This window comes from Lissotriton vulgaris, unplaced genomic scaffold (genome assembly GCF_964263255.1).
Source record: "Lissotriton vulgaris unplaced genomic scaffold, aLisVul1.2 SCAFFOLD_911, whole genome shotgun sequence".
Lineage (NCBI taxonomy): Eukaryota > Metazoa > Chordata > Amphibia > Caudata > Salamandridae > Lissotriton > Lissotriton vulgaris.
The window spans coordinates 714,945-740,731 of record NW_028247209.1 but is presented as its reverse complement, the minus strand read 5'-3'; positions in this window follow the sequence as shown (position 1 = coordinate 740,731).

Sequence of the window (25,787 nt, the reverse complement as noted above, 5' to 3'; positions counted from 1 at the left end):
CTTGTGCTGCATTTTCAGAATTGGGTGTGGTCATGATGGAACGGTTCCGTCATCAGCACAGCTCCCCCGTAGCTGATGACGGAACCGTTCTGTCATCAGCATGGAAGGGGTTAAATAACCTGTTTATTTGATTGAAAAACTTTGGGTGTCCTCAGGTGTGACAATGGGTCTGCTCTCTAGAATTATATAAATCTGAAAATCCTAAAGTCCAAATCCACTATCTCTAATCAAGCTAATTTTATTTTCTGAAGTCTCAGCATTTTTGAAGTTTCAGCTAACTTGATTGCAGACCCAGCTTGCATTTAACCAGCAATAATTCCTCTCATCTATGTTCTTTACAACTACTATTTCACTGCTGTCAGGAACCGTCCTAATCCTCACCATGGTCATGCCACGTGTGTACTGTTGTAACTGAGTACACTCACTAGAATCCCTTTCTCAAAACTCTGGAAACTTAAGAACTATTCAAGTTCACTTGTTGTTTGATCTAAAACATCATAATTACATCACACCTGCCCTGAAAACCCTATATTGGCTAACACTTAGGCACTCACATAACTTTACTGAAAAAGGATTTCTCCCCTACTAATCAACAAGAAACCTCTGGCCAGCCAATCGGTGCCTACTATTGACCAGTCTGTTAAGATATGAACTGTTATGGGACTTATCTCACCGCATCCTGGACTCCTCCCAGAGGAGCTTACCATCTTGACCACTTGGAATGGGAAATGACTATTTCAGATTCAGAAGATCATTAAAGGCTCAACCTTCAATCTGGCATTTGGTTAATCATGTTTCCCTTGCAACACCCTTCCCTGTTAGATCCCAAAGAATTAGCTGGTAAGATGCCAAAAACTGGCTTTGTCTTCCTCACCCAGGCTTTCAGGACTTTCTCCTCTTCTACTTTGTTTTCATGCTGCAGGTATATGCGACAATGGCTAGTTATCGCTAAGAATTGCCCATCTCTGTTAGATGACCAAATTGGCCCTCTAACACTGGTTCTGTCATAAGTTCAACTTTGCTTATCACAATCTTCCGTTTATGTTCCCACCCAAAGTCCTCTATGATTACGGCAGTGTGAGGAGCACAACTTTACAAAAAAAACACATAACATGAAAACGTTTTTTTTACAAATCTCCTTGAGCGTGTGGATTACTCATAGCTCCAGGGAGTCCATTACTCGTTATCATCTCTTCTTTTGCAGCTTGGTCATTCTTTGTTATTTTCCCTTCTCAGGTTATGTTTCTTTTCAAAAGTGGTTTATTTTTTTAACACCCATAGAAGAGTTTTCCATGGCTTTGACTTCATTTGTTCAGAAAGAAGAACAACTGGGAATGGAGTTCCCATGTTTGTCTTTAAATTCAGACCCACGTAGGAAGAAAAATTGTAAACATCGTTTACCCCGAATCCAGAACACCATGTGCAATTACAACGCAATTGTTACAACAACTGTGTTGTTACAACGCATGCCATTACTCCGCAAGTCAGAACAACGTCTTGCTCTAGGGGTCAGAAGGTGTTGGATTTAAAATCCAACACCTTCCCTACTGTTGCACAGACTGGAGTTGGAATAATAAATTATACTATTCCAACATCCAGCGCCCCCCCAGAGCAAGTTGTTGTTCGGACTTACGAAGTAATGGCATGCATTGTTACAACACGGTCATTGTAATGACGCGTTGTAATTGCATGCGGGGGAAAAGCATACGTGGTAACATGGCAAATTCAAGAAAAACGTATGGTAAAGCAATTTAACCCATGATCTCATATTTAATATGGAATCATGGCATATCACACACTTACACATTGTGTTGTCCCTGTGTTTAGTATCACAAGATGGCCCACACCGGTGCTTTTGACTTTGCTTTCTTCAGCTTCCCCGATATCATACTGTCCTGGTGCTCCCATTTGGCAGAACTTTGACCCCATCTCTGAAGATGCCCTCCTCAATTGCATCCTCGAAACAAAGTCCTCCAAACATTCTCTTGACTCCATCCCTAGTGCCATTGCCACTGACTTCTATACCCATTCTCTTTCCTATTGGACCACTCTGATCAACCTCTCCCTCTGTCAAGGCTCCCTTCCTGTCTCCTTCAAAACTGGGCAGGTCACCCCGCTGCTTAAAAAACCCACTGCTGATGTGAATGTCCTCAACAACTTCTGCCCCATCACTAACCTACCCTTTCTTGCGAAGATCACAGAAAGATGTGTAGCGAAACAACTCTCTCGTCATATCAAGGACAATGATCTTCTTGACAATTTTCAGTCCGGCTTCATCCAAAACTGCAGCACTGAAACAGCCCTGCTGCAGGTGATTGACGGCGCGCTGCGGATACTCAATTCGGGGGGGGTCTTGTCTTCTAATTCTCCTTGACCTTTCTGCAGCCTATGACACTGTCAATCACAACACTCCCTGCAACACTCTTCAACAGAGAATGGGCATGGAGGGCACTGTGCTTAAATGGTTTGCTTTCTTCCTCTCTGATAGATCCCAAATGATCAAAATAGCTAACAGTCTTTCATCTATTTTGGCTGTAGGTCAAGGTGTTCCTCAAGTCTCTATACTTGCACCCACATTGTTCAATATCTATTTAGAACCACTAGGAAATCTACTAAGTAAATCCGGGATCCACTATCATCTCTATGTAGACGACACTCAAATCTACCTCAAGATTGCCTCCACTCACGATCTCTCCATCCTAAGCTCTACTCTTGACTCCATTCAAAACTGGATGTCAACTCATCAACTAATTCTGAATCCCTCCAAAACGGTACACATCGGTTAGCACGCATTTTTTACAACGCGGTGCTGTCACCACGCTACTTTTACCAGGCAAGTCGTTACAACGACTTGCGCTGGAGGGCGCTCCAGGGTAGTAAATAGTTTAATTTACTATCCAACTCCTTCCCTAGAGTCCACGGGGACTGGAGTTGGAATAGTAAATTAAAAAATTTACTATCCAGCGCCCCTCCACGCAAGTTGTTGTAACGACTTGCGTGGTAAAAGTAGCGTTGTAACGGTACACGTTGTAAAAGTACGTGTGGTACCGACATATATCCCTCCAAAACTGAATCCCTCCTCCTCTCCTCCCCCGGTTCAATCATGGATGGATCAGATGAATCTACTTAACAATAAACCCATCATTGTCGACAGCGCAAAATCCCTTGGTGTCATACTCGACAAAAAGCTCAACCTAATCTCCCACATCAATTACATTGCAAAGTCTGCTCGATACCAACTGCGCCTTCTTTGGAGAATTTGACGTTTCTTCATGGAGCAAGACTTTAAAACCCTGATCCAATCGCTGGTCCTCTCCAGACTGGACTACTGCAATTCTCTTCTTACTGGCCTCCACAAATTCCACCTGTCCCCCCTTAAATCTGTTCTCCATTCAGCAGCTCGTTTCATTTATGGGACCAAAAGAAGCGACCACATCACACCCATGTTATCCACCCTCCGCTGGCTTCCCATCGAGGCAAGATCTATCTACAAGACTGCCTGTATCACCCACAAAACCTTGCACTCCTCATCTCCTCGCTACCTGGTGAATAAACAAACCCTCTGGAGGTTCTAGACCATCACGTAATGCCGAAAATGTACTGCTTGAACCTCCCACTTTCAAGAAGAGAAAATCGATGGCCCAATCCTTTTCAGGCAACGCGGTGAGAATCTGGAACTCACTTCTGCCTCAGCTCAGGACCACCACCTCCTCCCAGGCCTTTAAAACTGACCTCGAAGTTCTACTCCTTCAAAGACACTTCCTAATTTAATTCACGCCCTCTCTATTATCTGAAGAAAGACCTTCCAATATAGAAAATTCTATTCTCAATGACTATGGAAGTGCCTTCCCAGTATGTTCTTGTGGTTTGAGTGTCTGCCATTTATTGCAGTATTATCCTTCTACCTGTGTTTGGTACTCTATTGTAACATGCACACGTCACTTTTCTCTTGTAACACATTGTTTGCTACCTCTTATATTTTTTGTTTGCTTTAGATACTTGCACAAGTGCCACCATTGCCTATGTAACGTTTGTTCTTGTGTTTGAGTGTCTGCCATTTATTGCAGTACTATACCTCTACTTGTACTTTGTACGCTTTTGTAACCTGCACACATGTCACCTTTTCCTCCTGTAATGTACAGTTTGCTGCCTCTGGTATTTTGTTTGCCCACAATTGTCACTTTTGCTTCATGTAACTTAACGTTTGCTTTTGTAATTAATTCACTTGTAATCTTATCCTCATGTATCAATACTGTTCCTATTGTGAAGAGCTCTGACACCTTCGGATAAAGTCAGCACTATATAAAAACGCATCAAATAAAATAAATAAATATTAGCAGGTGATGAATCTCAAGCGGGATTTATTATTAGCAGAGGGGATTACTTTTGGGTATCAGTATGCCATTGAAAATAAAGAGTTTTAAATTGATATTAGAGAAGAACGTGAAACCTGCGTAAAACAAAGTTTATCGATCATAATGAACTTAATTGAAATGTCTCCTTCTGCTCACAGTACACTCATACGTAAGCATCAGCAGTCTTATAACAAACAAGCGTTGGCACAGAAGCAGGTTTCTATCATCCCTGTTTGGTAGAAAAAGAGAGAACTAGAATGGTCACACATACCTACACATGCATGCATGGTACTGTTAACTAACAGGTTTAGAATTAGCAGTAAAAATGCCCCTTGATGGCAGAATACTCAGGTATTTGTAGATACAGGGTCAGGATTAAAGAGGAGCTATTGCATGAATTTTGCTGAATTCAAGTGTCAAGTGGACCTGAATCAGTGGTTTGTATCTTTGGGACCGTAAAATCCAGCTGCGGCTAGCGCACGTAAGACCGGTGGGACGAGCCAGTTAGACAAAACACAGAATAGGTAAAATTAAATAAATAAATAAAACCTACTCCGTCGTCTATCGACTCCCCCCCCCCCACTCCCCCTTCCCCGGCCCCTCCATAAAGCTTGCCTGCACCGCCCACTTCTGCTGCAATGCCCCAGTGGAAGAAAGTAGCAGCTAATAGGAAATAGAAGGATGGTCGGTTTAAATAATTGTATCAGTTTATGCAACACTGAATAAGGTACTGAAGATGTTGAAAATAATAATGTAGTATCCTATGAGGCCTGGATTGGAAAGTATTTCTTTATCATGCCTGCTATGTCTGCTACGTCCTAGCCTAGATCTCTCTACCACTTGTTTTAATCCCTACCAGGTACAGTGCTGCAAATGTCAAATTTAGTTATATGGCCTAGATGTATCATCGTTCCTATTTGCGATTTCTTAATAGCGATTTTTACTGAATCGCTATTAAGAAATCGCATAGTGGGATGTATGTTTAAAATCGTATTTTTTTGCGATTCCTTATTATTCCTAATTTGCGAATTTGCAAGTTGCGAATTCGCAAATAAGGAATAATTTCCCATTCATTCCTATGGGCCAGGGGGCCCATAGGAATGATTGCGAAATAATTCTCAAATTGCGAATTCGCAATTTGCTAATCGCAATTTGAGAATTATTGCAAGGGTGCAGGGGTGTCTCATGGACACCCTGCTGCACCCCTGAAACTTACATGTGTGTGCATATGGCGCACATACATGCCCTACGGGCATGTATGTGTGTCACATGCCACCTTCAAAATTGCTTAATTGTGAATTTTGAAAGGAATTCGCAAATTAACACCAACCTCAAATTGGTGTTAATTTGCGATTTCTTAACCTGAATTCGCAAATTGAAATTGCTTCATACATGGCATTTAAGGAATCGCAAAATTGCGATTCTTTAAATGCTTAAGCAAAATAAGGAATCGCAATTTTTTGCGATTCCTTATTTTGCTAATTTCTCATACATCCCAAAAGATGCAAAATGTCCGTTTGCGATTCGTTAAGGCCGAAATTCTGCGAATTTCGGCCTTAACGAATCGCAAAAGGCTTGATACATCTAGGCAATACTATGAAAGCTTTCTCTGGTAGGCCATGCTTAGGCCCTGTACCTTGCTTGGCCTACTGGAATTATTTGTGATCTCTGGTGGAACGTCTGACGAGACCAATCAGGTGGTGCTAATAGCACGCTCAATTTATGTTCCAGCTTCAGGAAATGTAATGTCAGAAAATAGCTTATTAATTTGAGAAGAGGGTGCCCTACTAGTTTAATAAACATACACTGGCTAGGTCCAAACATAGTCTAGGAGGTTCTCTGTTCGACCACAAGTTGCAATGGAAGGAGAAGTAGACAATTCTCCAGAGAAAGTACATTAATTTCAAGCAGTACCAAACATTGGTAAAGCCAATAAAAGAACCGAAAAAGTGCAAGTCACTTGTAGACAAAATAGGAAAAATGTAATGAGCAAAGAAACGCATCATTAAAATCGCATAAGGAGAACCGTAGTTATGTATTTTTAAAATTTGAGACAAAAAGTAACAAAAAAAAACAGAGTGTGCCAATTAGAAGTCTATTGATGGTTGACCATGACCTCGACACAATTTTAGGCCAACCATGATGGAGCAGAACCAGGTAGTTTACATGGGTCACACCTGTCAAAATTTGTACCTATTAATTAGGTCTACTTATCCTCCAGCCAGGCAAAAGTAAAAAACATAAAAGAAAAGAAAGCTGAAGCCGGCAAGTGTCCATCAAAGTTTGGTAGATTATTACAGACCTTCCCTCAATGACTTTGGTTTTGAGAGCAAAAGCTCAGAACACACAAACCAGGATTCCGTGGTCACAGAATTTGCTTTGCTTCTCAGGTAGATTTGCAGCCTCACTCTGATCCAAAGTTTAAACCTTTGGGGCTTAGACACATTTTTGGTGCTTGAAGTCTGCCTGTAAGGTAAGGATGGAAGCTATAGCCAGAAAGCACTCCACAAGGGTGATAATTCCAATGACACCGTTATCTTCTTAATCAAAATCTCAAAGTATGGCACATTTTGATATCCTGCCCACCTAGGGTGTGCCTAGCTGGTGAAAACTTGGCGCGTGGTCGTCAAGAGGTGGAAAAAGTCACTTTCTGTTCTTGCTTCTGGAAAATACACTGTTGCCGCCCTGACGTCCTGAGGGCATATTTCTAGGCATTACGTCTCTCTACAGCCAGGGCACCTGCAGGGTCCAGCCCTCAGTAGTCAACTGGTCCTTCTTAGAGTCAAAGTCTTTCAACTTGTGTCGCCGTAGCAAGTACAAAAGGCCAACCACTCGACTCTTAAAGAGCAGGTTTGGTCCCTTGGTGCCAGCAAGGAATCCAGAGTTTTAGGATTTTTTTCACTACCAACTTTCATAAAGTCTTCGGTCTTTAACATCTTTCTTCCCAGGTCCAAGAACGTTTTAAATATGTAGTGATGAGGTCTTACTTTTGTTTTGGACACTAGTCAGAGATTAGAGAATTCCTAAAACCCAAATCAGACTACTTTCTCATTTTATTGCAACACCTTTTCAGGACTTTCTTTCTCAGTTTAATGCAAACCTTCTGAGAAACCCTCAACCAAAAGGGCTCTTGCCTTCTTCCAGCTCCAGGAGCTTAGTACCTCCTTCTAGCCACTTCTTTATGGAAAAGGGGTTCCCTCCGGTTGGTCAGTGGTAGAACTGGTTTTCCCTCATTTTGGCAACACAAAATCTAGGGTGGCTGTTGAAATCAATGGTTGAGGTGCTTGACAACCCCATTTCGGAATTCCATTTCAAAGAAAGAGCTGCGAAACTAAAGCATCTCTTTATGTTGGTAGCTGGTCTTGTCCCCCTCTCAGATGGATAAATGCCTGTAAAGGGGCTACTGTTGTAACAACGCTCATTATTGCTTTTTTTTCCCCCAGAGTTTTACACAGCGCAAACTTGACCCGAAGGTAGCAGAGCGCTTTAGATGAGCACAAGTTGCGTTACAGACGGACATATTCATTTTTTGGTAGGCACAGGGCATTTAAGTGATTTACCCAGAATCAGAGGATGTTGAGTATCGCTGCCGAGACTCAAACCTGGTTACCCAGCTTGGAGGTTGACCGCTCTTGCCGTTGGGCCACATCCTATCATATCTTCCAGCTGTCAGAGACCAGGGCAAGAGAAGAGTTGTTAACAGTCAGGGATGTGCATTCAGTCTTATGAAAATTAAATATGAGATAAACCATGTCTAAGCCAGTTTCCTCTAAGGCAGCACTAAGTACACTTTTATAAAGTTATTTTTTCTCTAAAGTTATTAGTCTGGCCATTGAAATAGATTTTATAACCAAGTGAAAAAGGACTTGTATTGGCCGGTCTACCATTTTCTGAAACTAAGATAGGAATACTGTTACTCTTTCCAAACTAGGTCAGTTCATGGAAAATCCAGCTTTTTAAAAAAAAAAACAATTTAAATAATTATTGTACCCGGAGTAACAACACACCACACAGCAAAATACTTTAGAATGCATACATGGTATCACCATCATTTACATAATTTACCCATAATTACAACAAATCATTACAGTTTCTTACCGAGTACAACTGAAGAGGGAAAATAAAGTAGAATAAAGTAAGCTAAAATAACACAAAATGTCCCCGCATAGGATATGGGGAGAGCAAAAGCAAACAAAATAGCTCACACAGAATATCCACCTGGTACAAAACCATCCCAACTCCGAAATATTGCCCATGCCCCTTTTCCAGTACGCAATGGGGTACCAGATTTTTTCCCCACGTTTTCTGCCCCTTCGACCTTTCCTTGCGTAAATTGCGTTTTCTAAATTATAGGCTGCCAACAACCTGCCTATCCAAAGATGCAGCGTAGGAGGCACTTTATCTAGCCAAGACTTGGCTATGCATATGCGCAGCACTGCCATAGCCATGAAAAGGAAATCTACGTGTAGGCCCCCTGCTTCTGCCATAACCCCAGGATAATTAACTCCGCTGAAAGGGTAACCTTCAGCCCCAATGTAGAGTCCATAAAGTTCTCAATTGCCCTAAGAAGTGTATGTAACTGTGGACAAGTAGCGAAGATGTGGATTATGTCCACCTCAGTGGAGTCGCAACGTGGGCAGGTAATGCCAGAAGTGCACCCTCACTGGGCTATCCTTGCAGGTGTATAATACAAGGAATACACTGTCTTGCAGTGTTGTGCTTGTAATGAGACCGAGCAAAGTATGGTTCGTCCCAGATCCAAGGAAACCTGAACCCCCTCTTGAGAGATGCCTAATTTCTCTGCCCATTTTGTAGCATATTTCTCAAGATCGTCCGGTTTACCTGCAATAAGTTCTGCATAGAACCAACGTATCGTGCAGTTCGCTTTGCCTTCAATTGCATCTAAAATACTATTGTGGCTGAACCCTAGAGGTCCTCCGTGCTTACTCGAGATAAATCTCTGAACCTGCAGATACTTAAAGAAACTCCTGCTATCAATACCATACTTAGATTGTAATTCTGAAAACTGAAGTACTCCACTAGGGCCCAGAAGATCTCCTATTTTCTGAATACCGTGCTCCCCCGAGTCCAGCATCACTGGGTCCCTGAATATTTCTTCTGGCAAAGAGGCATTGTTTAACATACAAGTATAACTATTGAACCTCCAAAGGCCAAACTTCTTAGAGAAAGCTATCCAGACTTTATACGCCACTTGTAGTGTCTTAAACTTAGTGTGCTTATAGTAACTGAAGTCAATGCAGTTTAAAAAGCAATTCCCTGGGGTCACTCTCCAATAAAATAGAGTATAAATTGGTGTTCCTGTGCCTACCACCCGGACCCCCTGCTCCTATCCCTGCACCTCCTATTAACCCCTGCATGTATTGAAGTACCGAAGCCCAATAGTACATTCTGAAATCAGGGGCCCTCCAGCCCCCTCTCTCCCTAGGCAGGGTGATGTAAGGTAGGCTCTCCTTGTCTTTCCATTTTCCCAGATAAACCTATTCAATAAGTTTTCTAGCATGAGAAACCGTTTGGGCTCAAAGAAGAACGGGATCGCCCTGAACAAGTAAAGAAACTTAGGCAGAATTATCATTTTTATGACGTTTGTGCGGCCCACTAGTGTTAGATGTAGATTGTGTAACCTTTCAAGATCCCTTTTATTTATTTATTTATTTATTTGAAAGTTTTACATAGCGCGAACAAGATCTTTGCAGATATCAGAGCGCTTTACATAGAATGGGTACATGAGGTAGTGTAGTCAGACAGATAAATCCATAGATCAAACAGTACAAATAAGTGGCTGCAAAGCCAGTCATGTGAGTAACAAAAACAATAATACAAATAATCAGAGGGGACCAACATCTAGTATAGGTCGATGCAGAGTATTAACAGAGTTCAAGATAATAGTTCAAGTGTATTTAGCCATGAGGATAGCTTTTACTTCATTTTTAAAGAGAGTAGTGGAAGAGATAAGCCTGGTTTCGGGAGGGAGTGAATTCCAGAACCTAGGCGCCATTCCTGAGAAGGAGCGCTTATATGTTTTTTCCTTCCGGAATCTTCGAGGTTTCAGCAGAAGATTGTTTGTGCCTCTGGTGTTTCTAGCTCCGCCAGAGATTGTCAGCTTCTGAGCGAGGTAGCCGGGTGAGTTTAGGTGAACCGCCTTGTGTGTCATGCAGGCGATTTTCAGATGTATTCTGGCTTCAAAGGGCAGCCAGTTCAGGGATTTCAAGTCAGGGGTAATATGGGAGTGCTTTTTTGACCCAGTGATGAGTCTCGCTGCAGCGTTTAGAGAAGCTCTTAGGGGTGCGGTTGTAGTTATGGGAAGTCCGCAGAGGGCGGTGCTGCCGTATTCTATTCGAGAGATGACTAGTGCTTGTACTGCGGTTTGGAAGTCTTTGGCTGGGAGGAAGGGTTTAAGTTTCCTCAGAGTGTTGATTTGGAAGTTCGCTCCCTTTGTTGCCTTGCTGATATGTTGCTGCATGTTGAGATTGGTGTTGAGTGTTATGCCTAAAGATTTTGCTGATTCCACGATGGTGGGTTGGACATTGAGTGCGGTTAGGACTTTATTTGTTAGGGGCTCCATGTTCTGCTCTACTCAGCTGCTTAAATCAGAAGAAATCCTAATCCCTAAGTATACAGCTGCTGGGACCACTCTGTTGTCCTCGCAATCTGTGAAGACATTCTAAATTATCTGGGTTTTAACCCTATTGATCGCGTACCCTGAAACTACCACTAAGCCGCTGGCCTCTATCTCAACCTCCTTAATAGCATCGTTTGGGGCTGGCGTAATGATGGCAACCGATATCCCGTGTTTTGCTTGTACCATAGTGGAGTGTGTATATTTACTAAGCGACCCACTGAAGGCTTTATAAAATTCGTCAGGGATCTAGTCCGAGCCTGCCGCTTTCCCTCAGGGGAGATTTTCTAATGCTGTGACTGTCTCCTGTAGCGTTATTGGGAGGTTCAGCACCACTTTTTCCGTTTCAAAGAGAGCCGGATGCGGAATACCCTCAAGATACTCCTGAATATTAGCTGGTTCTGTTGTCTGATTCTGGTCGTGGAGAATCGCGTAAAAAAGTCTAAAGACCTCCCTTATTTTTTCGGAATCTGTAGCTACCCCTCTTTTGCCATCCGTGATCTCCTTAATTTCCCCAGCCGCCAATTTCTACCTTGTCCGGATCGCAAGGATATGCCCTACTCTCTCGCTAAGTTCATAACAACACTCTCTTTTAATCAAATAGCTAGCAGCCGCATTACTTGAAATACGCTCACTTGCCTCTGCCTTGCTTAGTGTCATCCTAAGGAGGATATCCTCCAGGGGCGCCTTCCTTTCAATAGCTACATTCAACTCCTCCTCTATTTCCGATAACTTCCCTGTGATTCTTTCTATTCTGTCCTTGTCTAGCTTTTTTGTGTAATGTGTAGCTTAATGTCTCCCCTCTGATGCCGGCTTTAAAAGCATCCCAGACAACCCCCGGGGAGGCACTCCCTCTATTTGCTTCCCAGAAGATACTAATCCATGTGTGCATACATTTAATGTATTCCTTGTCTTTCAGTAGAGCCCTCTCAAAAGTCCAGTTATTTTCTTTAGTCATGACTTTCCCCAGTTTGAGCGTGAGTACTAAAGGATTGTGGTCAGATATTATCCTAGGTTGTTTTTCTATCCGTGCTCTTGTGACTAATGCGTTTGAGATCAAGAAGTAATCCAATCTTATAGAAATCCTGTGGGGCGCTGAATAAAACGTACTGCCAGAGCCCCCAGGATTAACCTGAGCCCATAAATCTGCTAATGAGTTATGATATGACAAGTTGACTATTGCTTAGCATGTCCTCTTCTTGCGGCCAGTGTAGACCTGCCCGGGTTCTATGCCTAAACCAGACAGCCCATTGATATTGGAATCGCCACAACAAATAATTGGTTCTGGCCATAGGGGAAGCTCAGTGTCCAAAAACTCAAATATGTCAGGATCGTCCTCCGTGGACCCGTAGACTGATACTAGTGTAAATGTCTCGCCCTTAGTACTACAGTCAAGAAGCATCCACCTCCCCCACAAATCCTCCTTCTTCCTCTTAACGTCAGTGGCCCCCCCCTTTTGGCGAGTACAGCCACCCCTGGGTTTTAGTTCCCTGCTTTGTGGATGCCAGTACTGAAAACCCTAGTTGCTCCAAAAGGTGGCTTTTATTCCCCTCAATGTGGGTTTCTTGCAGACATACTATGGGATTCATTTCCACTTTTCTGCACCTTCATGTCTAACTCTTATTCCACCTTCTCTCATTTTCTTCATTCTCACCATTCTGAGAAGTTCAGTCCGCTACACTGACCCTATACAGCCTTTCTTATTGATAACGGTTTGAACTGGGGGTTTAGGCTGTTAGTGGTCTATAAATATTACTACCCCTAGGACCCTTTCTCATCCAGTTGTGTTACATACTATGTCTAAACCCATTGATCTTAGAAGCGCTCTGCCACTCGCTGCCTTTTACTGCCATCATTGAGGCCGCAGACATTTATCGAGGCGATTCTGATACTCATTAAAATATGCTGTATTGCTTTCCGACCATTCCTAACCTAGTTTTACTCAGAGTGACTATTCAAACTGCGGAAAATCCAGCTTTACCTGCACAGTGTAAACAACTTTTTGTAATTCTGAGTGAATACTTTTCCCAATATCTATAATGCCTTCTTTTATACATGAAGCATCCAGCCCTCTGAGCGTTCAGGGGACACTATGGGGGTGACTTAACTAATTTATAAAAATTGGTTTTCCTGCATGCCAAATACATTTTTCCTTGCCACGTGTCACTTCAGTACTCACTAGAGCCATACATTTTTTTAAATCATTGATGTGGGTTCTGTGCATACGCATGGTAGACCACATTTGACATTTAACTTCCACCTCTGTGGTACTATTTCTGATCCCCCTCCCCCAAAACACACACACCCCAAACTCCTGATAGCAAATCGCAGTGTCACTGTGCACAGATTAATAACAGTAATATCAGCAAAAAATTACGGTCCATAAAAAGGTAAGGTAAAAAAAAAACCTACATTGACCATGCATAGAATACATATTCCCTACTGATAAAATCTAGTTTGTGTCCTGCAGGTGTGATGTTGAGATGCCAAACTCTCCTTTTCATGCTTTAACCGCATGCGCGCTAGCGGGTTTTCCCGCTGCGCGCTGAAGATTCAAAAATTGCGCGTTACGTGACAAAGCCAGCTCGTCATGCACGTAGCTCAGGTAACGCCCATGATGAGCTGGCTTTGTCATCAGCACTGAAGGGGTTAAAACTCTGGGCGTGTTGACGTCCATGGCTGGCTGACATCATGTAGAGAAGCAGATCACCACAAAAAAAAGTAATGGAATCGTCAGGAATATTAATAATCATTTATACTCCTGGAATAGCTTTCCAACTTCTATATTCTGCAGTTAATGGTTTATTCAACTGTACCATAATGTATTGTGGGACACAAACTCCACATGGTGTGTCGTATTGCCCCTGTAGGTAGGCACTTCAGCATCCATTACATAGCAGTAATATTATACTAGTGCATTATATATTATATTAATGATCTACTATAAAACACTGACAGAGCCACGGACCACTCTCGTTTGCATTAGATTCCTGCATGGTTGATATAATATAGGATGGGGGTTATTTATATGCTTGGTGTTCATTGATTTGTGTGAATTTCAAAGAGATACGACAAACATGCTTTGGTAAATGTCAATGCGCATAAGCATGAGGTGTTGAACGGGAGTAGCTGCACCTGCCATCTTGGGCGCGGTCTGTATCCTAAAATCGAGACGGTCAGACTGCAAAGCAACATAGTGCATGTGGGAGGGGGTGTGAATGGATGGTGATTAGCTACAATTTTTTGGCTCAGTAGTGCCACTGAAAATTTGGGTCGAAGAGACCAAGGTCTAGTATACCACACAAGTGATCTCAGCATCTCAAACTAGCTTTGCTAATAGCTGCTTCAACACTTTAACATATCTTATGAGGGACTGAAAGTGTATATAACAAATAAGGTTATGAGTTTGGACGACTTTTCATGAGGACTCTATAGCATGACGGATTGCTGAAGAGAGGGTGGCGTGATATGGGGGGATCTTCAAAATTCGTTGGATGTTTCTAGAATTTTGTTCAGTAGGTTTCTAGTATCACTCTCTTCTGCCTTTGGGTCTCTGAGTGTGCTCCTGTTTGGTTGCCTTTGGGTTGAAGGAGGGAAGCCATCTTGTCTATTATTATGTGTTCTAGGAGGAAGCTGTGTGGGTCAAACCATCTGGAAGGTGTCCAAACCCTAGTGTATCAAGGCACCAGCATAAGTCTCAAGCATCGACTCACTGAAAAAGAAAGCCTAAAAAAGAGGTTTTCAAAACTCTCTCCAAACCAAACTACAAAATGTACCCGCCTCCTCAAATATTCAGACCAAACTAGTGGTCGCCCCACAGCTTTTTAGCAGTGCGAAGTAGAAACATAAAATGATAATTACTTTGAGTTATTATCATGTTATGCTTCGTGGTGCTCTGCGGGCGATGCTGTCCTGCTACCGGAGCAGGGCAGGGGAGGAGTGGTTTGCCCACTCCTAAGTGCACATGACTGTTTGGCCAACACTCTCAGGCCGCCCAAAACAGTTATGTACACTTTTCCTGTTCTCCATGCAGGCTACCTAACAGCCTTCGTGGAGAACATACCCAGGCCCCCATTCCCAGGCTGAGCCCCTCAGACCAATCACAACGCTGAATTGTAGTATTGTGATTAGTTAGTGGGGCCTGGCTTTGCTTCCTGTTCCTCGGGTTCGATAAGGAGAGCAGGAGCAGAGAGGCAAGATCCAGCAGCAAGGTAAGTGCTTTTATTTATTTTTATATTGTGCGCCCCCTCACTTCACCACCCATAAGCCATACCAGCCGCCACTGGACCAAACAAAGCATACTACCAATGCACACACTATGACACACTCCCCTCTTTAAGGAGATCTTGTGGGGAGGTGGCTCTTGGGTCTGGACATTAAGGTTCCACTATGTCTTGGGTGTGGTTTCTAAGTCACCACACTGTGCCACCTGGGTGTAGTTGTCTAAGAACCTGGCTGTGCCTGGTCTTTGGAGCTCATTGGAGCCTGGGTTGGGGAGACACAAGAGGGCGGCCAGTTCTGGCCACCATGCTTCGCTCTCTGACAGATGCCATCTTGGTGCCTTCTCCAGGTCCAGGTATTCAGGCTCACTCGTGGCTATGCAACTTATAACTTGTACATTTGCAATTTTTTCTATTTATATCTCTTCCCTGTGTGACTTTACAACTTATATATTTGCATTTTTTTTCCTGTTTATATCTTTTATGTAACTCATGTAATCCTAAGTCCTTATGTATCGCAACTAATTCTTTTGTAAAGCGCTGATACCTTCGGGTAATGTTCTCGCTATAGAAAATCGCATTAAATAAAATAAATAAATAAATATGCATCATGAAGAAGAATGGTTGAGAGGTCACAATGATCCATTCGCGGAGAAGCTTCACTGAGGCCAGCCTAGGCTCGGATGAGAGCTTTTGTTTAGTGTGGACTATTTGTGAGTGAAGTCTACAGTATTTATCTCAGGGGCATGGAGCCTTCCTGAGTTCTTGTGAATCGGTTCAAATGAGAAGTAGTCTAATATAACTGGACGAACCTGCTTTATTGACAGCTGTGGGTGGGGTGCGTGAAGAAATACCTGCTACCTGACTTTAGGATTTAACTGAGATTTGTTATATTGTTTGTAAAACTGAGTAGGGGTGTACTTCACCAAACTCCACTACCCGATTAGAGCTGCACTTAGGTCTGTATGGGTCCTGTCAGTGCCAACTAAGCCTTTCGCTGTCCAGGTTAGCTTTAAAAAATATTGCCTGAAACCTTCTTACCTGGATACGAAGGATAATGTAGATTTTCCTAGTTATTATGACGGAAAGTCTTAATTTTATTAAAGACACGGAGGCGAGTATTATGCATTCTAATCTTGCATTTATTACAATAGCAGCCAAATAAGTGAATAAACTACAGTTCCCAGAGGGCCAGGCGACAACTGGGCCATGGGAACGAGAAAAAACGATAATACAGTAACCAATTAGTACCAAGTATATAGATAAGAGGCCATACTGATTGCGCAGCTTCCTCTTTTCGCTGACGAGCAGATCAGATAAAATTGAACAAAGGAAAAATAGTCATAACAATAGAAACAGCCAAAATCCATGAGCAGACATCTTGAACCACGGAGAGTAAAGGCCAAAGTCCAACTTGAGCATCCGGAGGAGGAACTGAGAGAGCTGAAGGAGACCACAAGGGTGAAGCACGAAGACGATGGAGGGAAGACCTCTTAGGATGAAGCAGGTGGCAAGGCCGGATTCGCTGTAGGGAGGGAGAACACAAGTTAGCAGTGTAGAGGCGGGATAATACTCGCCTCCGTGTCTTTAATAAAATTAAGACTTTCCGTCATAATAACTAGGAAAATCTACATTTTATGACCAGACCGGAGGCTCCTATTATGCTTGTTCAAAGCATATTAACAACATCAGAGGCAAAAGAATGAATAGGTTTACAATAGAACATGCGAAAAACACTGCCATTGGACCAATCAGCTGATCTCAGAATGTCCTCCAGACGGGAGCCAGGCCAAAAGGCCTTAGAGGCCATGGCTCCCCTGGCCGAATGCGCTCCGAAGACGGAGACGTCAATACCGGCAAGAGACATGACCCAACGAACCCACCTGGCGAGGGTAGGGGAAGAAACGGGAAGGTGGGGTTTGCGGAAGGAAATAAAAAGTTGGGAACAAGAGGACTCTCTGAGATTAGCGGTCTTTTGCTCATACACTTTCAAGCATTGTCCCACACAAAGTTGTGGTTGGTCAGGAAAATAAGGGTAAAACACTGAATCCAAATTAGTTTTAGTTTTTCTGCGAATCTGAAACAGAACACCTGTGGGGGAAAATTGACGAGAAGAAACATCTAAAGCTCTAACATCAGAAATTCTTTTGATAGAGATCAAACAAAGTAACATTGTCAACTTGGCAGATAACATTTTGAGATATAAGGCAGAGTTAGCAGGCCAATTCATGAACAGTTTAAGAACCACTGAAACATCCCATAAAAAGTTATACTTAGCCAACGGAGGTTTAGCACATCGAACACCCTTGAGGAGGCGACAGATCAGAGGATGAGCGCCAACCGGTTTGCCATCGATCTGAGAATAGTTGAGGGAAATCACAGAGCGATAAAGGTTGATGGTACGATAGGCTTTACCTGAGCTGGCCTCAGAGGCCAGAACATTTATTAAAAAATTCAGAGGGGCTGAAAGGGGATCGATAGACCTTTCCCAACACCAGCTTGCCCAAAGAGACAAGGCGGATTTGTATGCTTTAGACGTCCCTGGGGCCCAGGCCTGGTTAATGAAGAGAGCAGCCTCTTGCGAAATGAGGATGTCAGAAGGGGAAGGCCGGAAACTTTCCAGGCCGACAGAGTCAAGGAGTTGTCCAGAATGAGGCTGTGACGAAGGCCCTGGGGATTGATGAGAAGGTCGTTGAAAGATGGGAGAAGGATTGGGAAGTCTATTGCCATCTCCAACAAGGAGGGGAACCAAATTTGAGCTTGCGAGAAAGGAGCGATCAGTACCAGAGAAGTGGACTGGCGACGAACTGGAGACAAAACTCTGTTGATCATAAGAAAAGGGGGAAAAGCATAGTTGAGGTGAAGAGACCAATCCTGGAGGAATGCATCCGTAGCTAGGGCCAGAGGATCCGGCCGCCAACTGAAGAACTGGGGCAATTGACAATTGAGGCGGGAAGCAAAGAGATCTATGGAGAAGGGACCCCAAATGAGAGAAAGAGAACTGAAAACGGAGGGACAAAGCTTCCAATCGCTGGAATCGTGAAGAAACCTGAAGTGCCAGTCCGCCACGGAGTTGAGATTTCCGGGAAGGTATTCCGCTGTCAAGGAATGATGATGAGAGAGGCAAAATTCCCACAGGCTTTTCGCTAGATCCGCCAGAGGCTTGGACCTGGTCCCGCCAAGATGATTGATATAGCGAACCGCAGAAACATTGTCCATGCGGAGAAGGATGGAACATTTGAATCTGTCTTTGGAAAGGCTTTGAATCGCAAAGGAACCTGCAAGCATCTCTAAACAGTTGATGTGCAACTTGGACTCCTCGGACGACCATGTACCTCCAGTCGAGATTGGTCCACAGCGGGCGCCCCAACCCGTCAGGCTTGCATCGGATTCTAATACAAGATCTAGGGCAGTGGCGAAGATTGTACGCCCGTTCCACGCATCTAAATGATCTATCCACCATTGAAGCTCTGTGCGGGACTCTGAGTCTAAGGCGACGAGGTCTGCGTAGGCAAGGCCTTGACGAAGATGTCTGATTTTTAGGCGCTGAAGAGCGCAATAGTGGAGAGGGCCTGGGAAGATGGCTTGGATAGAGGAGGAAAGGAGGCCGACGATCCTGGCCAAGGACCGGAGGGACAGAAGGGAAGACTGAAGGACAGAGGCAATCTCCGCTTTGATTCTGGAAACTTTGGAGAGGGGTAGGCGGAGAGAAGCGGCCACTGAGTCCACGAGGAACCCCAAGAACTCTGTATTCTGAGATGGAATCAAAGAGGACTTCTCCGGGTTGATATGGAAACCCAAGTCCAGTAGAAAAGACTGAGAGGTCTGAAGATCGGACAGAAGAGAGAGTCTGTCGGAATTGAGAATCAGAACATCGTCCAGGTAAATGATAAGACGTATTCCGAGAGAATGGAGGAAGGCGACCACTGGCTTCAGGAGCTTTGTGAAGCACCATGGAGCGGAAGAGAGACCAAAGGGGAGAGAGGTAAAACAATAGGTCACACCTGATCATTGGAATTGAAGAAACTTCCAGTGAGACTGATGGAAAGGCACAGAGAGGTAAGCGTCTTGAAGATCTAGACGCACCATCCAATCTTTTGGGAGAAGAGTGTCTCACAAATGGAGGATAGTCTCCATTTTGAAGTGACAATAAATCACAAACTGGTTGAACCATTTGAGGTTGATGACAGGACGCAGTTTTTTGTTTTTCTTTTGAAGTAGAAAAATGGAGCTTAGAATGCCTGAAGAGTCGAAGGGAAAAATCTGAATGGCCTGTTTCTGGAGAAGAGATTGAATCTCGTTCGAGATTAGATTGGCCATAAGGGTGGAGAAAACTAGAGGAGGGGGAAAAGAAGTTTGGAGAGGAGGAGAGGAGAACTCTATGAGGTAGCCCTGAACAGTGTTGAGAACCCTGGGGTCTGAGCGTATGGTGTGCCATTTTGACAGAAAAAATTTTAGACAGCCTCCGACAGGAGGGGAAAAAGAAGGGCTTACCTTGTTGGTTGGAGTTGGAATTGCAATAGGTTTTCTGTCCTCTACCACAGAAGCCACGTCCCCGTTGTGGGTAGAATTGGGGCTTGTAGTCCTGGGAGGTATTGTAGGAGCCTCTGGAGCCTTGGTTGTAGGGACGGCCGGAAGAGCGACCCCTGCCTCGTCCGGCCCGTCCAAAAACACGTGGAGCAAAAACTTTTTTAATGGATTGTTGTGCCTTGTCCAAGGAGGCAAAGGTAGAGACAAACCTGCTGAGGTCACGGACCAAGTTGTCGCCAAAAATAATGCCATTGGCCTTGGGACCAGGATCCATGGGGGCGAGATTGGCAAGTTTGGGATCCAACTTAATTAAAAGTCCTTTGCGACGTTGGTGGGTAATGGCAGAGTTGGCGTTGCCTAATAGACAAAAAGCACGTTGAGCCCACATAGAAATGTCCTTGGCAGAGAGGTCAGCACCCTCAAGCCGGGCATATTCTGCCATGTCAAGAATACGGGCCAGAGGAGCAACCACATCCAAAACCTTGTCCTGACATGAGGACCATACCTTATCAACTCCCTTGCGTGGGTCTTTGCCAAATTTGGAGAAAAATGTGAGAAGGGGCTGATCAATTGTGGGAACTTGAGCAATTTTTTCAGGTAAAGAGGGTTTTGGGCATTCGGATTTGAGTCTCGACCGCACTGCGGTCTCCAGAGGAAGGCGTAGACGGGCCGAAATATATTCGCCCACATGGTGGGAGGGGAGCCATTCCGTGGAATTCGGGTGACGGATGGAAGCAGGGTCAAACATGGGGAGACCATCAGAGTCAAAGACCGGTTCAAATGTGAAATAATCAGATTTGGGAATTTTTTCAGGGGGTAAAGGAGGGTCAGCCACATCAAAAACATCAAATAAATTGTCTGCATCAGCCATATCATCGTCAGTGTCCAAGACGGTGGAAATTACCAGTTTTTTGACTGGTGACTCTGCGTGCTTTGACTTTTGTTTCTTCTTGCCCTCGGTACCGACAAACCCCTCCTTAGCAGGAGGCCTGGGAGGCACTAAGTCCTCAGTCAAATACGAGAAAGACTCGCCCATCAACAATGACGATTTTTTGGAAGTAAGCACAGGAGCAGAGTGGTCCACCTTACGCTTTCTGCTTTCCCCCGCAGAATGGGCCAAAACCTTGGACATAATGCTGAGCATCGAGTTTTCCATTGTCTTAGACATGCGTTTCATGGATAAGTCCACTGCATGTTCCACAGAATTATTTATAAACTTGCTCAAATCTTGTTTGAAAGAGCCACTGTCCTCCTTGGAGGGCACATCATCAGAAGAACTGTCACGTTCCATTGAAAATCTACAAACAGCAAAGTGTGGCAGGAAAGGGTTAATGAGCCAAGCAGCTCTGTGGGCGTGTAAAGGGCGGGACTGAAGAGAGAGAGAGGCAGTCCGGTGCAGCTCTGAAAGAAAACGGTGAAGACAGAGGCTTCGAGAAGCGCTGAGAAGATTCAGGTAACAGGGTGAGAAGGAGCGCGAGCGCGCGACGGGCAAAGCCGGGCGAAACCACCGGCATGCAGAGGGGTGGGGGGGGGGAAGAACAGCTGACAGGCTGTATGGAGCTGAAAATAGAAGCGCGTGAAGCGCGAAATACGAGCGCGCCACAGCGCGAAGTCGGGGAACCAAATACAATAAATACTAGTAACAACAATATAATAATGAAGCAATAATATAAACAATATAAAATACTGAGAGCAAAGGATAAGAGCACTTATCTGACTGCGAGCAGCAAGAAAAGAGGAAGCTGCGCAGTCAGTATGGCCTCTTATCTATTTACTTGGTACTGATTGGTTACTGTATTATCGTTTTTTCTCGTTCCCATGGCCCAGTTGTCGCCTGGCCCTCTGGGAACTGTAGTTTATTCACTTATTTGGCTGCTATTGTAATAAATGCAAGATTAGAATGCATAATAGGAGCCTCCGGTCTTGTCATAAAATTGATACCATCTTTATCCTCAACCCATTTCATTTATAGCATAGGAGATAATAATAAAATGATTTGGTGTTTACCATTTTGTCATTTTAGCTGTATTGGGGTTTCATTCTTTCTCTCAATAAATGACGCTGTAATTGGGATAGTATTGTATGTATTAACAAAAAGGAAACCATCTGTTGCAAAACGCACTTATATAGTAGTTCACCTAACTGTAAAAATGTGCCTTTTTGCACAGGTGAGGAGCTGACGCAGCGATGAAGCATGCCACCTCCTAGGTGAGTCTCTTGAGCAGATTAAACAAAATTGCTCACTGGTACACCCTATTTAGTGTTAATATCTAAACTCTATAGTTTGATTTTACCTACTCTGATCAATAACCGCGGAGGTTGTGCCACTACCCCAAAAACCCTCTCTCTTCTTCTTGATAGTGGATATGATGCACTTCATTGGAAATAGCGGGAGACCTGACTTTGTGGCACAGATCCGCCTGCCCTAAGCGTCCTCCTCCTTCCACAAGATGGGGCCCAGTGCGAGCTCAAGATCAGCCCGGGGATCCAGCATGCTTCTTCCGCCCACAACCACCTCGCCCTTCTACCTCTACGGCCATCTCCAGCTCGGGGATCCCTACAGACCCAAGACCACCGCCTGTAAGTGCAACACCACCTGAACACCTGGCTGAACGCGCGCAAGAATGTCATGCTCCGTAAATACTTAATATATAATTATCCAACCCTAATAGATTTTATAATGTAATCATGAGTGAATCTGCAACTTGTACATATGTAACTCTAACCACTAGTATCTGTAGTAGATGTATGTACTTACTACCATTCCTATGTAAATTTAGAGTTTCTCTGTATGTATCTTTTCCTTGAGTGAATTTGCAACTTGTAAATATGTAACTATGACCACTAGTATCAGTAGTAGACTTTTGTACTTACTACCATTTTTAGGGGAATTTAGAGTTTTTCTGTTTGTAACTTTTATGTAACTCGTGTTCTCCGAAGTCCTTATGTAATGTAACTGGTTCTTTTGTAAAGCGTTCCGACACCTTTGGGCAAAGTTCGCGCTATATAAAATCGCATTAAATAAAATAAAAAATAAAGTAAATAAAGCAAACTGTACTGTCAAAAATAAACATCTCGGAAAACTGCAGTACATGTATTTTGACGAGGTGCAAACACATTGCACATACAAAGAAGAAATGTGAGCTTAGAGGGAGGTTAAGCAAAGTAACCTGGTTGCTATTGATCGTGGTCAAGCAACATCTGGTACAAAGGCAGAAAAATGAGGATCGCACATTGGGTCACGCAGAGGAGTTCATTCATGTTGCTGCTTTGTTTGGAGTAAACTCTCATTGTAAATATTGTCACCCATTTTACTTTTCTGAAAAGGATGTCGTTTGGTTCTACCCCGAGGTTTGAGTTCAATGAGTTGCAAACTCTGCTCCATGTAATAATGCTCGCGGGGAGACTAGGTTTTCCGTGCCTGGTCAGAATGGTCTATTTGGTACACAATGGGCGCGTGGCCCTCATGGGCGTCGCGGGGGGGGGGAGGCGGGGCGCTTCCCCCCCCCCCCCCCTGTAGCGACCCTCCTTGCCCCCCCTGCGGATGCCCATGAAAACCGTGACTTCAAGACGGGGTTCTCACTCTCTTTCCTCTCCTTTCTTTTATTTGCTTCCCTGTGAAATGGATCCAAAAAAGAAAGACTCTTTTGCTGGAAATGTCGTATTTTCTGACATTTTAATTCCAAAGTGCAGCATTGGGAATAAAAGGCTAAAAATATGAAAAATAGATAAATAACTAAATAAAGTAAGACAGAGTGGTAGCAAACTGGCCAAACTGATTTTATTAATACCAAAACACATTAGCGCCACTTTTACAGAGTTTGCCAGTGAAGCGCTATTTTTGTTTTCTTGTCTTTATTTTCCCTGGACATGGAACTAGTGTACCAATCTTGGAGGTACTGCAATGTGTGGATTGGAAAACAAAATGTGTGCTGCGGCTCTGCGTCCAAGGATGTGGTCTTTTTACCATACTGCTTACGTTTTGTAAGGATATAACAATGGCCATTGAAATGAGTCCATTCAGGGCCCTGTAGTCGTGTCCTTAACTTTTCAGGCAAAAGCACTCACTGATTTCTGAATAGTGAGTGTAAAAGCATTAAGGCAACCTTGTTGTTCCTGCTTACATTTCCCATGGTTTCCTAAATTTTGCATTCCCTATAAGTGTTTGCTTTTTCCAGGATGTTGTTACTTTTTTTTTTGTAGGCCTCATATTGCTCTTGTCTAGTGTGTAATTTAAATTGAGCCGCATCCAGGTTTTTATAGCGGGTAACAATTGGGTTGTAGTTGAAGACAGTGGGAGTTTTTCTGAGTGGGGGAGTACAGTGTTCGGTGGGGGAGAGGATGTGGCACTATAGTCGGAGCTGCTGAATTTCGAACTGGGAACCTGGTTCAGCCTTAATAACCAGTCCACGAGACCACTCTCTTGAGATAGAAGAATCACATGCTAGACCTTAGAAGGCTTCGCAACACCTTAGAAGTCCTGGTGTGTTCGCACCAGCAGGTAGACCCTAGCATGACAAGTGTAGGTTAACCTTCAAGGCTTGTCCACCACTATCCATACTGAAGTTCACTTCCAGTCTTGCGGGCAGGCCTATGAAGCAGCACACCCTAGAACAACAGTCACTGAGGTCACATGACCCTTGAGAAGGGCCAGCTAGGGCGGTGCAACCAGTGTGACCGCACCGGGTGCCGACTTTAGGAGGAGGCATCATGTTTGCAAGTATATTATGGTTTAAAAAATGCTTGCTTCCTCCTTACTGGCCTCCAGCAATTTTCGGCAACAATACAAATGTCATGATGACTCTGGTGATTAATGTTCTTCCTAAAGAGAGATCAGAATTTTGTCTAGTGGAAGTGTTGACTCATGGAAAGGTAGCTTAGAGGGTTAATGTACCGGCTGCAAAGAACATGCGCCATGCAGATCACTAAGTGCACATAATATAAACAGGTCAGTGTGCTACTGCATTTGTCAGAGAGATCCTTTTGTTACTTGCAGTTTATAAGTTAAAATCCTAACTTAGAACAGTGAGCTATTAACTGTCATCTAAGAGCTGCACACAAACTGCAAGGTATAAATTAGAGCGTTATGTCCCCCGTTGCCATTCATGTTTGAACTGCTGTTGTGGAAAAAGGGAGAAGTGCTGATGACAGAAACTCAATGCCTCGGAGACAAATGGCTTGTGTTTCCACATTTTATTGTATTTGGTACATTCTGTGATTAGAAGCATATCCCACTTTGTGAATATATTTTAATGTCAATAACTCATTATAACCTTAAATAATCATGTGTATCCATTGGTTGATTAAACTGGGCAGTGAAATGCCAAACATATACTAAAAATTGGGATGTCTGCGCATTCTGGCCACACCTCTGGCTCCACCCACAGATCCAATTTGTGGGTTATTCCCGCCCTCTGATTCTCCGCCCACTGTTCCGGGCTTCCGCATAAAGGAGCTGGCCATTATTGTATCCCTAAGCGTGCGCACGTTGTCAGTTTGACATTGACTACACGTAGAGGGACTCTAAGTTTCTTTTAAAAAATATAGCTAACATTTGGACCTATACATTTTATTTTGTATAAATTAATTGAATGTGTGTAAAATTTAGCAATGCCTGGGGAATTCTAGTAAAGGGAGCACCCATTGGTAAACCACTAGCGTGTGTGATTGCTGCATTATTTATTACTAACTTTGAAGTTGTGCTTTAACTTTGGATAAAAGTTATCATGAATTCTAGCACCAAGAAGCAATATTGGTAAATATGTGCGCTACAAATAACCCCTAACATACACTGTGCATACAGTATATTTAATCTGGTGCTTTAATCATAGGCTGTTTTAAAGTATTCTGATAAAAATAGAATCGTGCTGAAGACAGCCTTGATTGGTGTTGGATCGAGGACCCGGAAGTCTACACACCTTGCAGACAGAGATAAAGCACCTTGTCAGAAACAGAAAGTTTAGCGTTTTCCCTACAGGTGGTGTTTGTTGGCCTGTGGCAGGGTCAGTCACATGTCCTGGATTCCTGGCATTTAATTGAGTCTAT